Raw genomic sequence first — 16,206 nt, 5'->3', positions numbered from 1 at the left:
TAAATCATTGAAGTGGAGAATTATTCAAATTTTCACAAAATCTCCACCACTCAGTTATGACCCAATCACCTCACAATGTTTTCAGGGGATTATTCAACGAGAGGAATATTTAAACTCCTGCACTGTACCTGTTAGGTCTCTCTGCTGCCATTGCACTAAATGCTCCTCTGCTACGCTCTGACTCCTCTGTCAGATGTGTAAAGCCCAAGGCCACAGCTACCCATCAGGGGATCTAGACATGATTTCATCAGCGACAGTGATGCCCAAAAGTTCTGAATAATTAAACCCAACATCTGCATTGTTGTTTACTTGTATTTTCTTTGCTGATTGAAAATTCAACTGCCAGAAATGCATCTCCTTGTGTTTTGTTTTTGCCTTCCATGTTTTTCTTTTTTTTTTTTTTTTTTTGCTTTTGTGTGTGAGTGTACAGCTTTTCCTCTTATTGATTTTGGACTCAGCCTTTAATTCCCCATGGCTAATAAAGGACTTGTGTGGAAAAATATTAATTTGGAGACACAGACAACACATGCATGATAACATGAGAGGCTCAACAGCATCCCTGCTGGTCTTGAAGCTAAATTTCTCATTTTTGTTTCGGGGTACAGAGTGTGTCCATCTCTGCTGTTAATACAGTTTCTTCTCCCTTGAATACATACTATACACATCACTTATGTGCTGCAAGCTGATAGCTCTGGCAGTACATTAGTATGTTAACAAACTCAGTCTAATGATGGCACAGTATGCTGTAATGCTTCTTTTTGTGCCGTTTGATGAATCATGTTTTGCATTAATGTGTATTTAAATGTTACAATGGATGTCAGTTGCAGATGCCCAATTACTTTATAATCAGCTTTCTTATTTACTTATTGAGCTCCACAGCTGAGGCAGTTATACCAAGTCACTGCTATGAAAAGATAAAAAGCATGCTGTTGCTATGAGAAAAAGTAAATCAGTTATAAATTAGTTTCTGCTGAAATTCAGCTAAATGAGAGGAGGAACAGGAGAAACAACCAACCAAGTGTGTGAGCCAAAACAACAAAAAAGACTGACCCAAGCAAATAATTAACACACTGTTAGCAAGGTTTGTTTTTCACTTCAGCTGTGCATCTTCCACATCGTTATCAAAAAACAAAACGTGCTCCTGTCTTGTTTTTTTTTTTCTTTTTCTTTTTTTTTCTTCAGAAGGTAATCAGGTGCTGTGACTTCTGAATCAATCATTCATCACTCCTCCTCACTGATACTGTCAAATATAAATGTGATGTTTCATCTGATAAATAATATGGGATGGGAAGGTCAGCGACATTCTGCAGAGTACATCTCCAATTAAAACCCACAGACAGGTATTAGAGCTTGCTTAAATGAAAGTTATCTTTGCAATTACCCTGCGCTTGCTTATCTCTGGTGATATTGGCACATGGCAGCACAGAATAATGATGAGACAGGATGACATTTGGCTATCCTTGTTCTGTCCTTTCCCCACTTCAATAAAAATGTAAACAATGTTTACAGTTTGTCCTTAAAGGCCCAAAACTCCTGACACAACAGTATTATAATTTACATAGATGGATGGATGATAGAGGACAGCATGCCACATTTGATTATTTAATTGAAAGGGGAAAAAAAGGTGATAAATTCAGTTGTTAAAGGACTGATATTTGGCCTTCAGGCATCATACATCAAATGACTTCTTTAATATTCTTACTGCAGCTATTTTTTGCTCCTTTATTATTAACTAAGCTCACAGCGCCCCATACTTTTTGCTTCCTTTATTTCAACACTTGAGCTCTGTTTCAAAGTGAATGTAAAGCTTCATAGTGCCACACAAGGACACTACTCCAAAGGTTTAAGCAGCAATCTATCATGGGACTCCAGAGCACCTGCTGGGACCCAGATGTGCTCTGGCACTTTTTTACTGGGTGGCTGCTGGAGCTCTCCCTCAGGGACTCAGCCTACAGCTGTGACAGTGGCTACAATGTGTCTGGCTCATCTACACATCCGAGCCGCTTCCCTGCTAGTTTACATACAGATGTGCAACAAAACAAGAAAAAAAAAAAAAAAAAAAAAAAAAAGAAAAGAAAAGAAAAGAAAGGAAACCCAGTCTGGAGTGCTCATGCATATGCCTCGGCTTTATGAATGTAATATGCATGTAGGAGGATTGAAATCTGAAGCGCATTTGGGAAGAGGCGGCAAATAGAGAGGGCAAATCACCCACACTGTAAGACTGTGGAGCTGTGTCAGACGCTGAGGAGCAGCTGGCTGCTGATGGGTAATTCTCCATCCAGCTACAGCAGGCTGTTACAGTAGTGATGAAATGAATGAGCTGACTGATTGCTCACTGATATACCTCTACTGCCACTCATACATACTGCCTCTGATGAGACAGCTGCTTTAGAGACTGTATACAGTGATCACTTATTTATTTTTGTTGTTGATGATCTAAAGACTTGCATCAAATTAAACAGATATATGAATATATATTATAGTAAGGACAGGCTCATCAGAGCTGCTGTGAGCACCTCATTTTTGTATTTGTTTTAGCGCCCCCTGTGGTCAAAGTGATACATTTTTTTGCTTATCTTGTCCAGTCAGTTTGTTCTGCTGTCTTTTATTAAACAGTGGAAAATATCACTCAGTGTGAATATTTTCCCAGGAAAATTACAGTCTTTTTTTTAATCCCATCAATCATCATGTCTGACATGCAACTGTTGCAGGCGTTTCAATTCCAACATCAAAACAGTCTGTGTTGTTGATGGTAGTCTGGTTTGCCTTTGTTATTTATAAAAAAAAAAAAAAGAAAAAAAAGTGTCACTGTTTATTTCAGACTGACTCATCACCACTTAAAAATTCCACACATAAGCTCTCCATTTTAAAAATAGCATTGTTCAAAAGTAAAATAAGCAAATGGTATTTTTCACTCATAACTATTCTGTAGAATATTTTGTCAAATTACAGCAATTTGTCAACACCACAAGTGAGTCAAACATTAATTTGAGGAAATTCTAAGCTCATTACTCAGATATTTGCAAAATACCATCTTTTATGAGCTTTCAGCAGTTTGTTTTGAAAAAGAGCAAGCTAAGAAATGACCAACCCATAGCTAACTCATGTAGATGTACATTCCTTTTGTGATACAGCTAATTACCACAAAGGACATATGTTGCTGCAGATTCTACCATGCTACAGGATGTTGTTTATCCTCTTTATTGCAGACAGCCTGGGTGTAAGTGAGTCACTGGAGGGGAGGTATTTGCAGAACCTTTGCCAGGTCATAAAATCTAGTGTTTGTCCCCAGAAAGCGGACGCACAGGAGCAGAAAGAGTTTCTCCGAGGAACAATGCCTGGCTGATTCAATTTTTCGCCGGTTGATGGTCACTGTGCTGCCTTCAGTGTCCCATTTAAGAGCTGCTATTGGCTTTATATGGAGTTTTCATGCATTTGGCTGTTTGTGCATGCAGGCTGATGCATCCTTTGTGGCCCTTCATCGCACCATGTGCCTTTTCTTTATATCGTGCCTTTTTAAAGGTTTGAGGAAGTGGTGTAAATAAGTAGTTTGATGCTTTATCTGATCTTAAACGGGCATCTGCTCCTCTCTGTTCATTTGATGATTACAAATGCCTCAAGGGGTTTGTTAAAGGCAATTAAAGTGTTGCCTTTGGTGTATCAGAATCTTAGGTCTAAATTCTGAATCGCAGACTTGACCAGATGGAAGGTTCAACTCGCTTCAGTTAATTTGCACAAGAAACAAAACAGACTAAAAGCTGCACTGTTATAAACACAGACAGCATCTCATAGTGAAGCTTTGTAATCCATAACAGGCTCTTTGTTGACCTATAGCTGACAGCCCATCAACAGGAAAGAGCTGAAAATGACACAAATGCTTCCAACAATAAACTGCAAAAACAGATCCACCTGAATTTTCCCATCCTCCTATAATCACAGATAAAATAAAAGTTTACAGTCAGTTAAATCCTAAAAATGTGAAGACAGATACACAAACTGTCACATGAAGCTGAATGGCCCTGAAGCCTCTAAACAACCAACCTAGCACTGTCATTTATCGAGCGTCTTGCCAGCAGCCACCCAGAGGCTCAGCCTGTGTAAAACAGACATTTGCCCAGAGGCCTTTTTCATGTTTCTTTTTTTTTCTCTTACACTTTGCTTGTAATTTATGTTCTGGAATCTACCACCGCCTTACACCTGGTGTCTTACTGCAGAGTCTGAAGACATCTGCTTTTGCTGGAAACCAGGGAAAGATGAGCACCATGAAAGATGACCTCAAGTTCTCTAAAACTCCAAGCCAGGTTTAATTTCTCTTCATTCCTTTTGCAATTTGTAAAGCACAAAATAAAGACAAAAAACAACAACAATGACATAAAATAGATTAAAAAAAAAAAAAATACAAAAAGGGGACAAAGAGTCATGTGACCATTCAACCAAAACCAATGACCCTTAAAAGGGACATAGGCAGGAAAAATAAAAATATGTTTTTCGTGCACACCAGAAACTTCCTTGTGAGCACGTTTAACTTTCAAGTAGCCACCAGTTAATTTCTGTTGTGCACGAGAAACATACTTTTTTTTCTGCCTGTGTCCCTTTAGAGGCTCTGTGCAAAGCAGTTTGTCATATTTACTGTTATTTCCTGTCAGATGTACAGTATGCTATTGAACTGTTTCTTAAACACGCTACCACTCTGCATCTTTTTCTTCTTTAGTTTTTTAAAGTCATTTTGGGGGTGTTTATGCCTTTAATTGGATAGGAGAGAGTACAGTGGATATAGCAGGAAACAGGCAAATAATGTGGAGTGGCATGTGGGAAAGGAGCCACAGACTGGAATACCGGGACACTTGATCGGCGAGGGTCAACCTCATGGAGTGCGACCTAAGCCACTGAGCCATCTGCGCTCCACCTCTCTGTATCTTAACATCGAAATGAACATGACATCAGTTATTCTACACCAAATTTTAATGCTAAAAACACATCACTCTCCAATTCTACTATAAAACAACCAGCGCACCTCACTTCCTAAAATTCATTTAGATTCTAACCTGAAGTTACAATTTCTGTAAATCTCTGATACGTGGAAGCCAGAAAATGTATGCAAACTCTGCACACGTCAGGATATACAAGATAAATTCTGATATTGGGTTGATTCTATATTTTATGAGAGTTCCTGCGTCGTAAAAGGTAATGTGTAGAACCAAGCTCCTCAGATTGGCAAGTAAAAGACAATTTTAAAGAAAAATATATTTGTTTTCTCTAAATTGAAATTCCTAAATGAGACTATTTGTGCCAATTTCAAATAACAGACAGCATATTATCAAGTTTTCATGGTGCAACAACCTGCTGCTGGTTCTGTACAAAAAGCTGTTATCAGGGCCACTCATAATTCAGGGTAACACGCTAGTTAGGCTTTGCAATGAAGAAAAAATGATTTGATATTTTTTTTATTCATTTATTTTTAATTTTCAGTTATGGTAAGATCTTTGAAAATTGCTCAATAGACAGTGTACTGAAACCTGTGCCGTTAGGATGTACTTGATGTTCAACAAAGAGGGGCCAATTACCCTTGAGCATAATTCAAGTGGTTTTAATTGGATTACCAAACCAAGGTTTGAGGATTATCCATGTTTAATCAGAGCATCTAAAGTTCATTTCATTAAGTTGGAGATATTGCCACCATTTTTCTTTCTCTCCTATTACATTTTTTTCTTCTCTTTTTCTTTTGTTTGAGTTGAGGGTAGTGGGGAAAGAGGCTGAACCAAACTTGAAGAGTCTGTCGGTGTCCGTGTGACTGTTGTATTTTGGGTTTTAAGAAATAAAAATGTGTCCCTTATCTGACTGTAAACCTCAAGTCATTTCATCACTGATTAATTTCTGCTCTGGTGACACATTATCTGGTCCGATGGGTCCATGTGCTCGTATGAGCAATAATAACAGCTTCAAGGGTGCCTTTGCTTTCCTCAGCTGGTGTTAATTGTGTGTTGTCTTAGACTAGAGAAGGACCAGACAGTGCTATAGTGTTAGTGTGTGTGTGTGTGTGTGTGTGTGTGTGTGTGTGTGTGTGTGTGTGTGTGTGTGTGTGTGTGTGTGTGTGTGTGTGTGTTTGTGTGTGTGTGTGTGTGTGTGTGTGTGTGTGTGTGTGTGTGTGTGTGTGTGTGCAAGCATGTGGTGGGGGGTTATCTAATTGTTCCCTTACAACAGCTCAGACGCAGAGTGTGACTAACACTCATTTCCTCTACAACAGAAACATGTATCCGTAACTTAAGTTCTAATTTTGGGCATCTTTCTTTGAAGCCCATCACTTCTGCTTCACTTCATCTTGTGGTTGTTCTACAACTTCTGTTTAGTTAGCCTTCTGTTACTTCTGTTTTTTGTCCATCATAATTACCTGTGTGTTGCTAAAATGCTTTGTCCACAAAGATTCCCACATTAATTTAGAATTTTCCTCAAGAGCTGAAAAACTTCTTAAAAAAAAAAACACTTTTGTTAATCTCAGCGCTAAGCACACTCTAATGTCCCATATGCTCTATTTTGTCTTTACAGGCTCATTCCTCTTCAGGGTATGGCTGCTGAACAGATGAAGATTAGCGGCAAACATGCATTAGACAGAAGGTAAGGATACACTTCTGACATTTACAGAACTTGATGTGAGTCTGTTTAATTTCTCTCATAATGACAGTAACATGTGTGTAATAAGTGCCAAAACAGTGCTGGGGAAGTAATATTAAATTTAAGTGCATGGTGGGAACCCAAATCTTTATTGTTAAAGCTCAACATAGGGTGACAAAGAAATGTCTATGAGCAGAAATTCAGCACTTTGTACAGTTTTATAAAGAAAGTTTTTTTTACTTTTTGGCTAATTTGTCATCAGAGCTATCAGGTTTTTTTTTTTTTTTTTTTTTTTTTTTCACAGATTAATCATAGTACTGGTAACAAGGGGCAACAACCGGTTAGTAAAAATGAAGCCTGTGTGGAAGTGCTAAAAGTTGCTGTTCATTGAGAATCCGCTTGAGGCTGGCTGCAGAAAGACCAGAAGTCATGTACACACCTAGCTTGACAAACAAACTTTTACGGCATTATAAAACATATTTACAGCCTGGTCCAAAAAACGGCTTGGGTCTGAAATGCTGATTTCACTATCAGCACACACCTTACGGTGAGTGGATTTTCTTTTCAAACTCCACGGTTTAGAAGTTATTAGGATCATTTGATTGTCCAATCAGAGACACAGCTCAGGCCACATGACTGCCAGGCACCCTGTAGCTGTTAAAAATGAAACTCACAACCAGCGTCATATTAAATCTGGCTGCATCTGCGGATTGGCTTCATTTCGCGGTTTCAGGAACAGACGGGTGGCGTCACAGACGCTATGTCCATGTTTTATACAGTCTATAACTAGCAAGCCCTAAAACTTTAATATTAATGTCGTATATCAACTTAGATATTAGTGTGGTTCTTATTTACTTGTTAAACTTGTCAAAATACTCAAAACATTAAAGATGTATACAAAATCCGGGACACAAAATCTGGTTCCTAAACAAAAATCTTACAATTGTCGAATTCTTCTAAACATTTTATTTACTTTTTTTTCATTACGCATTGATTGCAAGACTTTTTTTTAAAGCAAAGTCTTCCATCACAGTGTATCTGCTGTATCTAGAGAGAAAAAAAACAGGATATTAGAATTTGTATGTGCCAAATAAAACAGACATGTAAAAATGATGGAAATACAGAGTTGATTTCAGGTTCTCTGGTGATTTGCATCCAAGAGACCTAAAAACCCAGACAATGTGTACATAAGTCATTAAAGATGGACGATGTTAATGATAATGGCATTAGAGGAACTTGCCAAGTCCAAAATTAACTTTCTGGCTCACCTGCCAAAAGCTGGTAAACTGGAATTAGACACGCCAAGAATACTGGCCAAAAAGATTCTGTGTTAATTAAATATTTGCATATTTGTTTTTCATAATGAAGTTTAATAAAAGTTAATAAAATCACAGCATTCAAATGTCCCTTCCTCACATTGCAGCCAGACTGATGGCTAATTTTTATTGATTTTTTCTCCCTTATTGAACTGCTCTCAGCATTTTGTGTGTCAGGCCATGCCCATTTACCACTCCTTCACTTACCTTAATGTAACTCTTGCCGCATTGAATGCTCCTCCTTATGCTCACACATGCTGTTAGTAGCAACATGCAGCCAAGATACCCAAACTCCTATAATTCTGTAACTTCTGTCTTTTTATGTGAAAAATACAAGATAACTTGGCTGCTTTTAAAGGTGAATATTAGTTGTTCAAAGTCTCTCATTGCTTGTGTTCTGTGTGAGATGGTCTTTTCCTCTTACTAATTGGACTCTCAGTGAGGCAGGGACTGTCGAATCAGATTTAGAGGGGAGTTGTCAAAATCTTCAATATGACGGCTCAAAGTCAGCTAACCATACAGCTGAAGTGTGCTTTAATAAGGTCTCTTTGAAGACTATTACAGGAAACAAAAAATGTTCATTTTCCTTTCTGTTTGGATCCTGTTACTTTTTTACCACTGTCAGCAAATGACAAGCAGTTTGCCAAAAGGTAACTTGTTGTTAGGTGGTATTATGAAAAGACAGCGTGTCATTGGACTTAAAATAATGCTGTATTTACTGCCCAGTATAAAGTTTGTGAATACTTTATAGCGGACAGGATGCAAGAAACTTAAGTGACACTGACATCAGAGGTGTCTTGCTGAGGGCCATGAATCACATTTCATCAAATGAGGACGTTTTACACAATGTGGGCAGACATCTGTAAATGTTTCTACTTTCATCACTGTTGTGATCATGACCTTATCTAGTTTAATCATAGTAGAAGAACAGTTGCTTTGAAGAGTAAACAAGCTGCAGACTGCATCTTGTTGTTTTTATGTATAAATAACACGGGAAAAAAAATACTTTTAAGGAAAAGAAATAAATAATGTTCTAAAAACGCAGTACTTTCATCCCTCCTTGAGCTACAACTCAAGCTTAGCGTTCCCACCGTCATATACCAGCAAGAATTCTTCAAATGGATTGAGACGCTTTAAGAAACTGCGATTTTTGCTGCCATTTTAATGGCAAATTTACTTGCAGCGTTACCGACAATCACAGAGAGAAAAAGGGACATAAAAGTGAAGGCTGCTTTGTTTCACAGGCTGCTGCTCTCGTGGGTTTACCAAGACAACTGGTTACTGCTTTTTTGTCTGCTGGAATCTTCTGTGTGGGCCTCCATCATTAAAGCTGACATGTGATAGAAGACAAGCAAAGGCATCTGTACCAGTTTGTGCCTAGTGAGTGCAGAATGTAAGATGAAAACTCTATAAAATGATGGCAGAGTCTGTATGTTGGTAATTGCTGTTTACTTTGTGAATTCTGTTTATTGAACATCAGATTATTTACATCATTATGTCAGATTGTTTTTGTAAAATCTAAAGTCTAAGCTAAAATATATTAATTGGAAACACAACCCATATAACTAGGAGAGGAAATGTTTTTGTCAGTGTACTGCAGCAGAGAGGCATTATCGCTGCCCCAGAATGAACCACCGTGCCACATCTGTCCTTAAGAGTAACTTTTCACTCTCAAATTAAATAAAAATCTATCAGACAGTAGCAACAGAAACCAGGGGAATATGATCACTGGATCCAGTTATTCTTATAATGCTCGGGATAAAATGTCAATGGGCATTAGCTAATTTCATCAGTGATGCTTTTTATTAAATTCTTTTAAAAGCCATTCTGGTTTCCCTGCCAAAGATGTCATATTAATTTAAGGCTGGAGACCTTGAAAGAAGGATAACCCAATTGTACATTAATATGGTAAGTATGTGGTGCGTTTTGAAGGAATTAAAAGCACACACAGCAAAATATTGCCTCTCATACAGATATATTCAAAGCCTTTAAAGCCCACGGCGTACCTTTTTTTTAATCTGAGTGCATTTATTCCGCAGGCTTTCAGTTTGAACACATACATAAAAACACAGTTGTTGCTTTATTTAATTGTTCCTTCTATGGAAAGTGGCTTCTAATGCAGGCTATTTTTAACTTCAGAACATGGTGTATGTACCTGTGTGTTCTCACAGTTCTGTAGATCTTGTGACTTAATATTTACAACCTGTTGTGTTCGGGTGTAGTAGTTTTTTTATGAATCTGTTTTAATCCATATGTTTGATCAGAAAGTAAACCTTGGATGTGCGGCTATTTTCCCAAAACCTTAGCATTAGCAAATAACAGATGATGGTGTATCATGTGAGCATAACCTCATGCACCGCTATAGGTTCTTGTAAAAAAAATCAAGATAAAATGAAATACGTTTTTTTTTTGTTCCCACTCAGTCCCTTTGCTCTTTTCTGTTTGCACCAGTGCCATGGTAACAAGTGTAGCACTCAACTGCCTCTATTTATGCAACAAGCTGGTAAGGAAAGTTATGCAATGCATACACGCAAATTGTTTGATTAGGAAGTTTTGGTCACAACTTTTTCTCTCTGCCTCTCTTTTTGATAATTCATCTTCCAACTGCAAACCAAACTTATTTCAGCAGCTAATAATGACTTCTTTCAAACACAACCAACAGCAGATACAATTATGTAACATGTCTTACAAAAGAGCCTAGACTTTAAAATCATTGAAATGTCTCACTTCAGTCAGATGCATGAAACGTATAAAACAGTTTGGTGAAATAATGTTTTGCCTTTCTATATGAAGTAAAACTTCCAGTAAATAGGTTTTAAATGCAAATTAAAAACCAAATAATAAATACTCTACATAGACCTTAACATTGTAATTTAACTTTGGTGTAGCTTAACTGTAAATGTTGAAACTTAAGCCAATAAATTTACTTAATCTAATCACAGTGTTGTTTTAATATGGGGTGTTAAGCTCATTTTAAGGCTTTATACCCCCCCTCTGATACCTGTGAAGAAGCTTTACATGGTTTGCAGCTCTAAAATACTCCAGATATCTCATGCTGGTGTCTTTGGAAACCATTTTAGCTTCAGTAGAGAGAGAGAGAGAGAGATTAACCCAAAGGTGATGACAAACTGAGACAGTATCACCCCCCTCTCTCATAAGTTTTTTGACCTTTTGAGCAAGCTGTTGAGAGAAGCCTCTGGTCTCATCCCTAGATTACTGAAACACATTTCCTTCACAATTTAAAACTTTGCCCACATTGAGTGTGCAGTCAATTGAGCAAATCAATATATGTACTTAATATTTGTTTTGTAGATGGTAAAAAAAGGATATTAAAAAGGACAGTGCATTTTAAATTGAATCTATTTTGCAAAATATCAAACTAAATTGGATACTAAAGCAGACGTGTGAGTCCTATGTTGCTTTTTTTTCTTCATGATAAAACTTCCACCTTAAATGTAAGGGTAAGGGTTAGTGTAATGATAAACCCTGTGGTCCTGCTGTGAAACACCAGCCATGTCACTGTCGTGTCAGTACGCTGCAGGTCATACTGTGTGGATGATAGGGGTTTAAAGGCCATGAACACATCACTGACTAAACTTGTGATCTGAACACTAACATGAAGTCAGTCTGTGGGAGAGCTGTGACTGAAAAGAGCACAATGGAGACAAACTTGAGCTTCAATTTGAGTCTAGGCATTTAAGGATATATATTGTTGTGAACCACTAAACTCAGACCATGGTCTAATTAATGCAAAGTGATATTGGCATACAATTGCTATTTAATCCCACAGAGCACCAACAGGGAAGAGGGAGCATCGTCACTTAAAATGGTTGATGACTTCATTGCCCGGAGGCAGAAACAATTGCTTGACACTCAGATTGTGACTTTTAATTTAAAAGAAGTGCCAGTAAACAGAGAAGGCTGCGTGATACACCAGTGAAATTACGGACCTCCACAGAGCTGGAGGGTATGAAGACGATGTCAAAAAGAGCAGGAAAGGAAAAAAAAACGTAACTATTCATTTCCTTGGGTTGAGAAATTAAACAAGAGGGCAATAAGGAAGCTGCTTTCAACAGAGTCCCTGAAGATTTCTTGAAATACCCCGAGCAATGCGCAAGTGTGACTCCTGATATGCATGCTTCTTAATATTTTTGGCTCCTTTTCACTGTCTGCAGTAATAAAATGAGGCTTATTACATCATTTTTGATTAAAGCTGATATTTTGTTATTTCTTGATAATTGGTGCATAGATGCTAATCTGTCCCCCCAAATAGCTAAAGTCACACCCATAAACTGAAACATTGGTAAAAAAAAATGTGAACGACTTTACAGGAACACTCTGTTATCCATACTAAATGGTTTATGTAAAGAAGTATTTTGTTTCACCAAGTATATAAAACTGGCAGGGAAAGAGCAAACAAAAGCTGAGATACACTGTATCTGATGTGAATTCCAGGAAAAGACAGAAGAGTGTGTGAGAGAAAATTAGAGCCAATAAATGAACATAAGCAGTGACAGAAGGCTGAAGCACCATTAATGATTTTGGAGAATTTAGAGGATCATGTTTCCATCAACTTCTTTCTCAAATCAAAGCTTGTTGGCATGCTGCACATTCAGATGTCTCAACACTCTCCAAACACAGACTTTTTGCTTCTAACTTTGAAATCATTGAACCAATTGCATTGTTCACATTTAAATGCTTTTAAAGCTGTGGAGGGTTGACATGTGGGGTGGGGGTCAACACCAACTTTTTCAAGATTCAATTAAAAGCTGTCAAAGCAGATGTTCTCACAGATTAACTGATTACATTTAGTTCCACTATGTCAACCCAGATTGAGGTATCACCTCCACAGTTAAGGGTAATTAAAACTATGTGGATGTTTTCCTGAGCTCATACTGCAGATGGAAAATAAAACATTTAAAGTGTTGAGGAAAGCTGTCCGAACATCTGGCTGACAGAGTATGAAGCGGTGGGGAAGAAGTCGCAGTAAAGCTGTGTCTTACAGGGTTTACTAGATTTTTTAAAGATGTCATGCACTGGTTGACATAGAGGTCAAAATGGCACTGACCACTTGTAATAAGGTGACAAAATTCACATTGCAGAATTCTGTTTAGTGTCTAAAATTCATTTGTGGAACTATGCCAATGAAATAGAGTTCTCAAATGAGCAAAATGTTTACAGATCCACTCTTAAAAACAGAAAGATAAATCATCCTCCTTATGCTGTTTGTTGCAGCTGTCTAACAATTGTTCAGCCACTGGAAGGAAGACGCATCCAAAAAGATTCAATAAAAGTCCAGTGATCAGTTTAAAGAGTTTATTGTGCAACAAAATCCAAAACCAGCCAATATATAGTTCAGGCAAAATGTCAAAAAATAATACTCAATGAAAACTAAACAAATAATGCTGGTAGAAAAATAAAAAGAGATGATGAAAAGGTGAAAGTCAACAAAAATATTTAAGCTCCTGACTCTGAGACTCTGCTCCACCCTTTTGTTCTAATTCCTGCCACCATACATAATAAGTAGAAAAAATAATAACCACACCCATGGATGAACACAGGGCAATGATGTCATCAAAGTGACAATGTCATCTACGCTGCAAAGAAAGGAAACGAGCTAAACTTATTTTAGCTTCTACATTGTTTTTAAACATATTGCTAACAGAACTGTGAATGTAACATTTTTAAAATAAGTTAGCAACTACAACAACAAAAAACTTATCATATAACCCTTTAATACCTGGGCCTCAAAATGTCTGCTTGGCTTTTTTTTTTTTTTTTTTTTTTTTTTTTTTTTTTTTGCTTATTTTGACCAAACAAATGTCTAAAAATGTCCTGTGAGTAAGCGCCTTTTCCCCATTTTTTTTTTGTTTGTCTGGAATACTTGTAACTTTCAATTTATGAGAATTATTTACAATTTACTGCCTGTTATATGAGGGTAAAACATTTTAAACTGAATAAAACAACAAAGACAGAATTTAATCCCCATCATAAGACAAACTGAAAGTGGAAGAGAAAAATAATCAGCTGGTCACACACACTGTATAGTACAAAGAAGGCATAGTACAACAGATGTTACCATACAATGCAAGTGTGCCGACACAGCACAAAGAGGATTTGGTTTACTATTCTTAAACAGCACAAATTATATGTGCTCCATACCTCAGCTTTTGCAAACAACTGGAAATGTTCAGATCATGCAAACCATTGGGGAATCACCATCATTCAAAATGTGCTTGCACAAATGTGTTGTCTGGACTTGGGTTGCCATCAAAAATGTTGGTATCAGTTTTTTTCTTGGTTCAATATTTTTATTTATTGTTTTTATTTATTTATTTATTTATTTATTTATTTATAAACAAAGTGACAATAATGTTATCATTTAAAACATTTTTCCAGAGTTAACCTGAGCCTAGTTTGCATCTGCAGTCCCTCACCTGGTCAAACTTTAATCACATCACAGGGTTGAACTTACAAACAAACAAGCAAGGACATAGCTTTCAAATTGAAAACAGTTGTATTTAATTAGTGGTTGCAGTGTTGGGATATAACATCTTTATGTTTGCGTAACCAAATTTAGAACTTTTTCTGCGTGCCAGTAATGGTTCATACCTACACACACCTGGATGTTGTCTAAAAGTCATCCCCAGCATACCTAATGACCTCATTTGACTAAGGGGAGGTGAAGGTGCTCTTAGCCTGCCACATTTTCCTAATTGTTTTTTAATTACACCTCAGACTGTATCATCTGCAGTAATTTGAGACAGACGGTCAGTTTCCTGATAGCGATTAAAAATTAATAGAAAATAAGGTGTAGTTCATTTAAGACTTCCAAGCTTTATCTATTTTGAGATGCTTAATTAAAAGAATAAGGCTTTTGAAGACCAAACTTTTACTCATTTGGTGTGAAGAAAAAAAAGTGTATTTGTTAGACTGTGGAACATTTTTCCTGCCTTGATTTTTTGCCTTATCTCTGATGAAACACTGACATGTTGATAATCACCACAGCAGTACTTTTACAGAGGTTGAAATCTTTTTACTTGTACTGTAAGGCTGTCTGTGGAGCTGGTATGTCTGGAATAAGAAGTGTTTTTTAGCTGCTGCAGAGGAAAGATTCAGAAGCTGAAGATCTCAAAGAAAACTGATAACGACACCACGTTCCCCTCTCATGCACTAGCCGGGCTTGCCGGCAACATCCAGCTGTTCCTCCAGCAGACTTCAGAAGATGATGACCTTGAAGTAGGAAGTAAGGCACCCTTCTACTCCTTCTCCTTCTGAAGATTTCAGAGACTTTCCCCCACTGTCCCCACAAAAAGACTTCCCACTTAATATCTCAGCATCTGCAGAATGCACTCAACTCCCCATGCCGTCACACAGATCTCTGCCCAAACTTGGCTCCATGCTTCTGGGAGCATGTGACTTCACACAGACTTCAGAAGTTGTTGGTGCTTCAGGTTTCTTTCATGGGTGGGTTCTGGCATCACGTCAAATACGTCTAGCAGGACCTTGTAGAAAAAGCCCCAGGTTCTAATTTTTTGCCACTCCAATAGACTTCTTGTTTCTCCTCTGTGGCGTCGGTTATTGGCTGAAAATGTGGTCATTTTTGCTGCACTTACCACAGAGAGCTGGTCAGGCAGTCAGTACTCTGTTTCCCCCTCAGCAGTGTGAGAAAGAGATGATCAAATATCTCACTAAAATCTACCTCCCGCTTCCACAGCCTGTGGTGTTGTGTCCATGCTCAGTGTATCAAGATGGATGAGCCCTGTTTGCAGGTAAATGCAATGTCTTACTACTATGTTTTAGGTGTAAGTTGCACAAAAGTATAGATAAGAAAACTTTTAGCATTTACCACATTCCCCAACCAGTTGATAATAGAAAACTGGGACTAACCTTGGTCCATATTTCAAGGGAGGAAACATATTTGAAGGGCTTAAAGGTACTTAGAGACAATGGCTGAGGACTGACATTTGACAGTCATTTGAGATAGTATTGGAAACAAACATCTTGTTTAAAATAATCTGCAGTGACAGCTACAGTTCAGATAAATAATCATAAATAATTGCTAATCAATTCATTTGCAACAATAGAGCTTTCAGCAATGATACTTAAATCACAATGATAAAGTCTAAGATTAAGCTTCTTTATTTTGGATGACATGCTATTTTGTCCCTTTGGACACACTGTAGAGAGGTCACTTTAGCGTCTTCCTGCCCCCTGCTACTACAGGATAGAAAATAATGACACCACTGCCCTTTGAATGGCACTCCCAGACGGCCCAGTA

At 37.6% G+C, this 16,206-nt stretch overlaps 1 long non-coding RNA gene across 1 annotated transcript in view; it reads left to right on the top strand.

Annotated features, from left to right (window-relative positions):
- LOC141793245 (uncharacterized) overlaps positions 1 to 6,613 on the top strand; it is a 252,698-nt gene extending 246,085 nt beyond the window's left edge. The window contains exon 5 of the long non-coding RNA XR_012598399.1: positions 6,544 to 6,613. This is a non-coding gene — a long non-coding RNA (uncharacterized LOC141793245). The remainder of the gene's footprint in view (positions 1 to 6,543) is intronic.
- Positions 6,614 to 16,206: the final 9,593 nt, after the last annotated feature.

Source organism: Halichoeres trimaculatus, unplaced genomic scaffold (assembly GCF_033239565.1).
Source record: "Halichoeres trimaculatus isolate MK-OKI-2021-1 unplaced genomic scaffold, fHalTri1.1 fHalTri1_scaffold_7, whole genome shotgun sequence".
Taxonomy (NCBI): Eukaryota; Metazoa; Chordata; class Actinopteri; order Labriformes; family Labridae; genus Halichoeres; species Halichoeres trimaculatus.
This window is presented reverse-complemented; position numbering and strand designations above follow the sequence as displayed.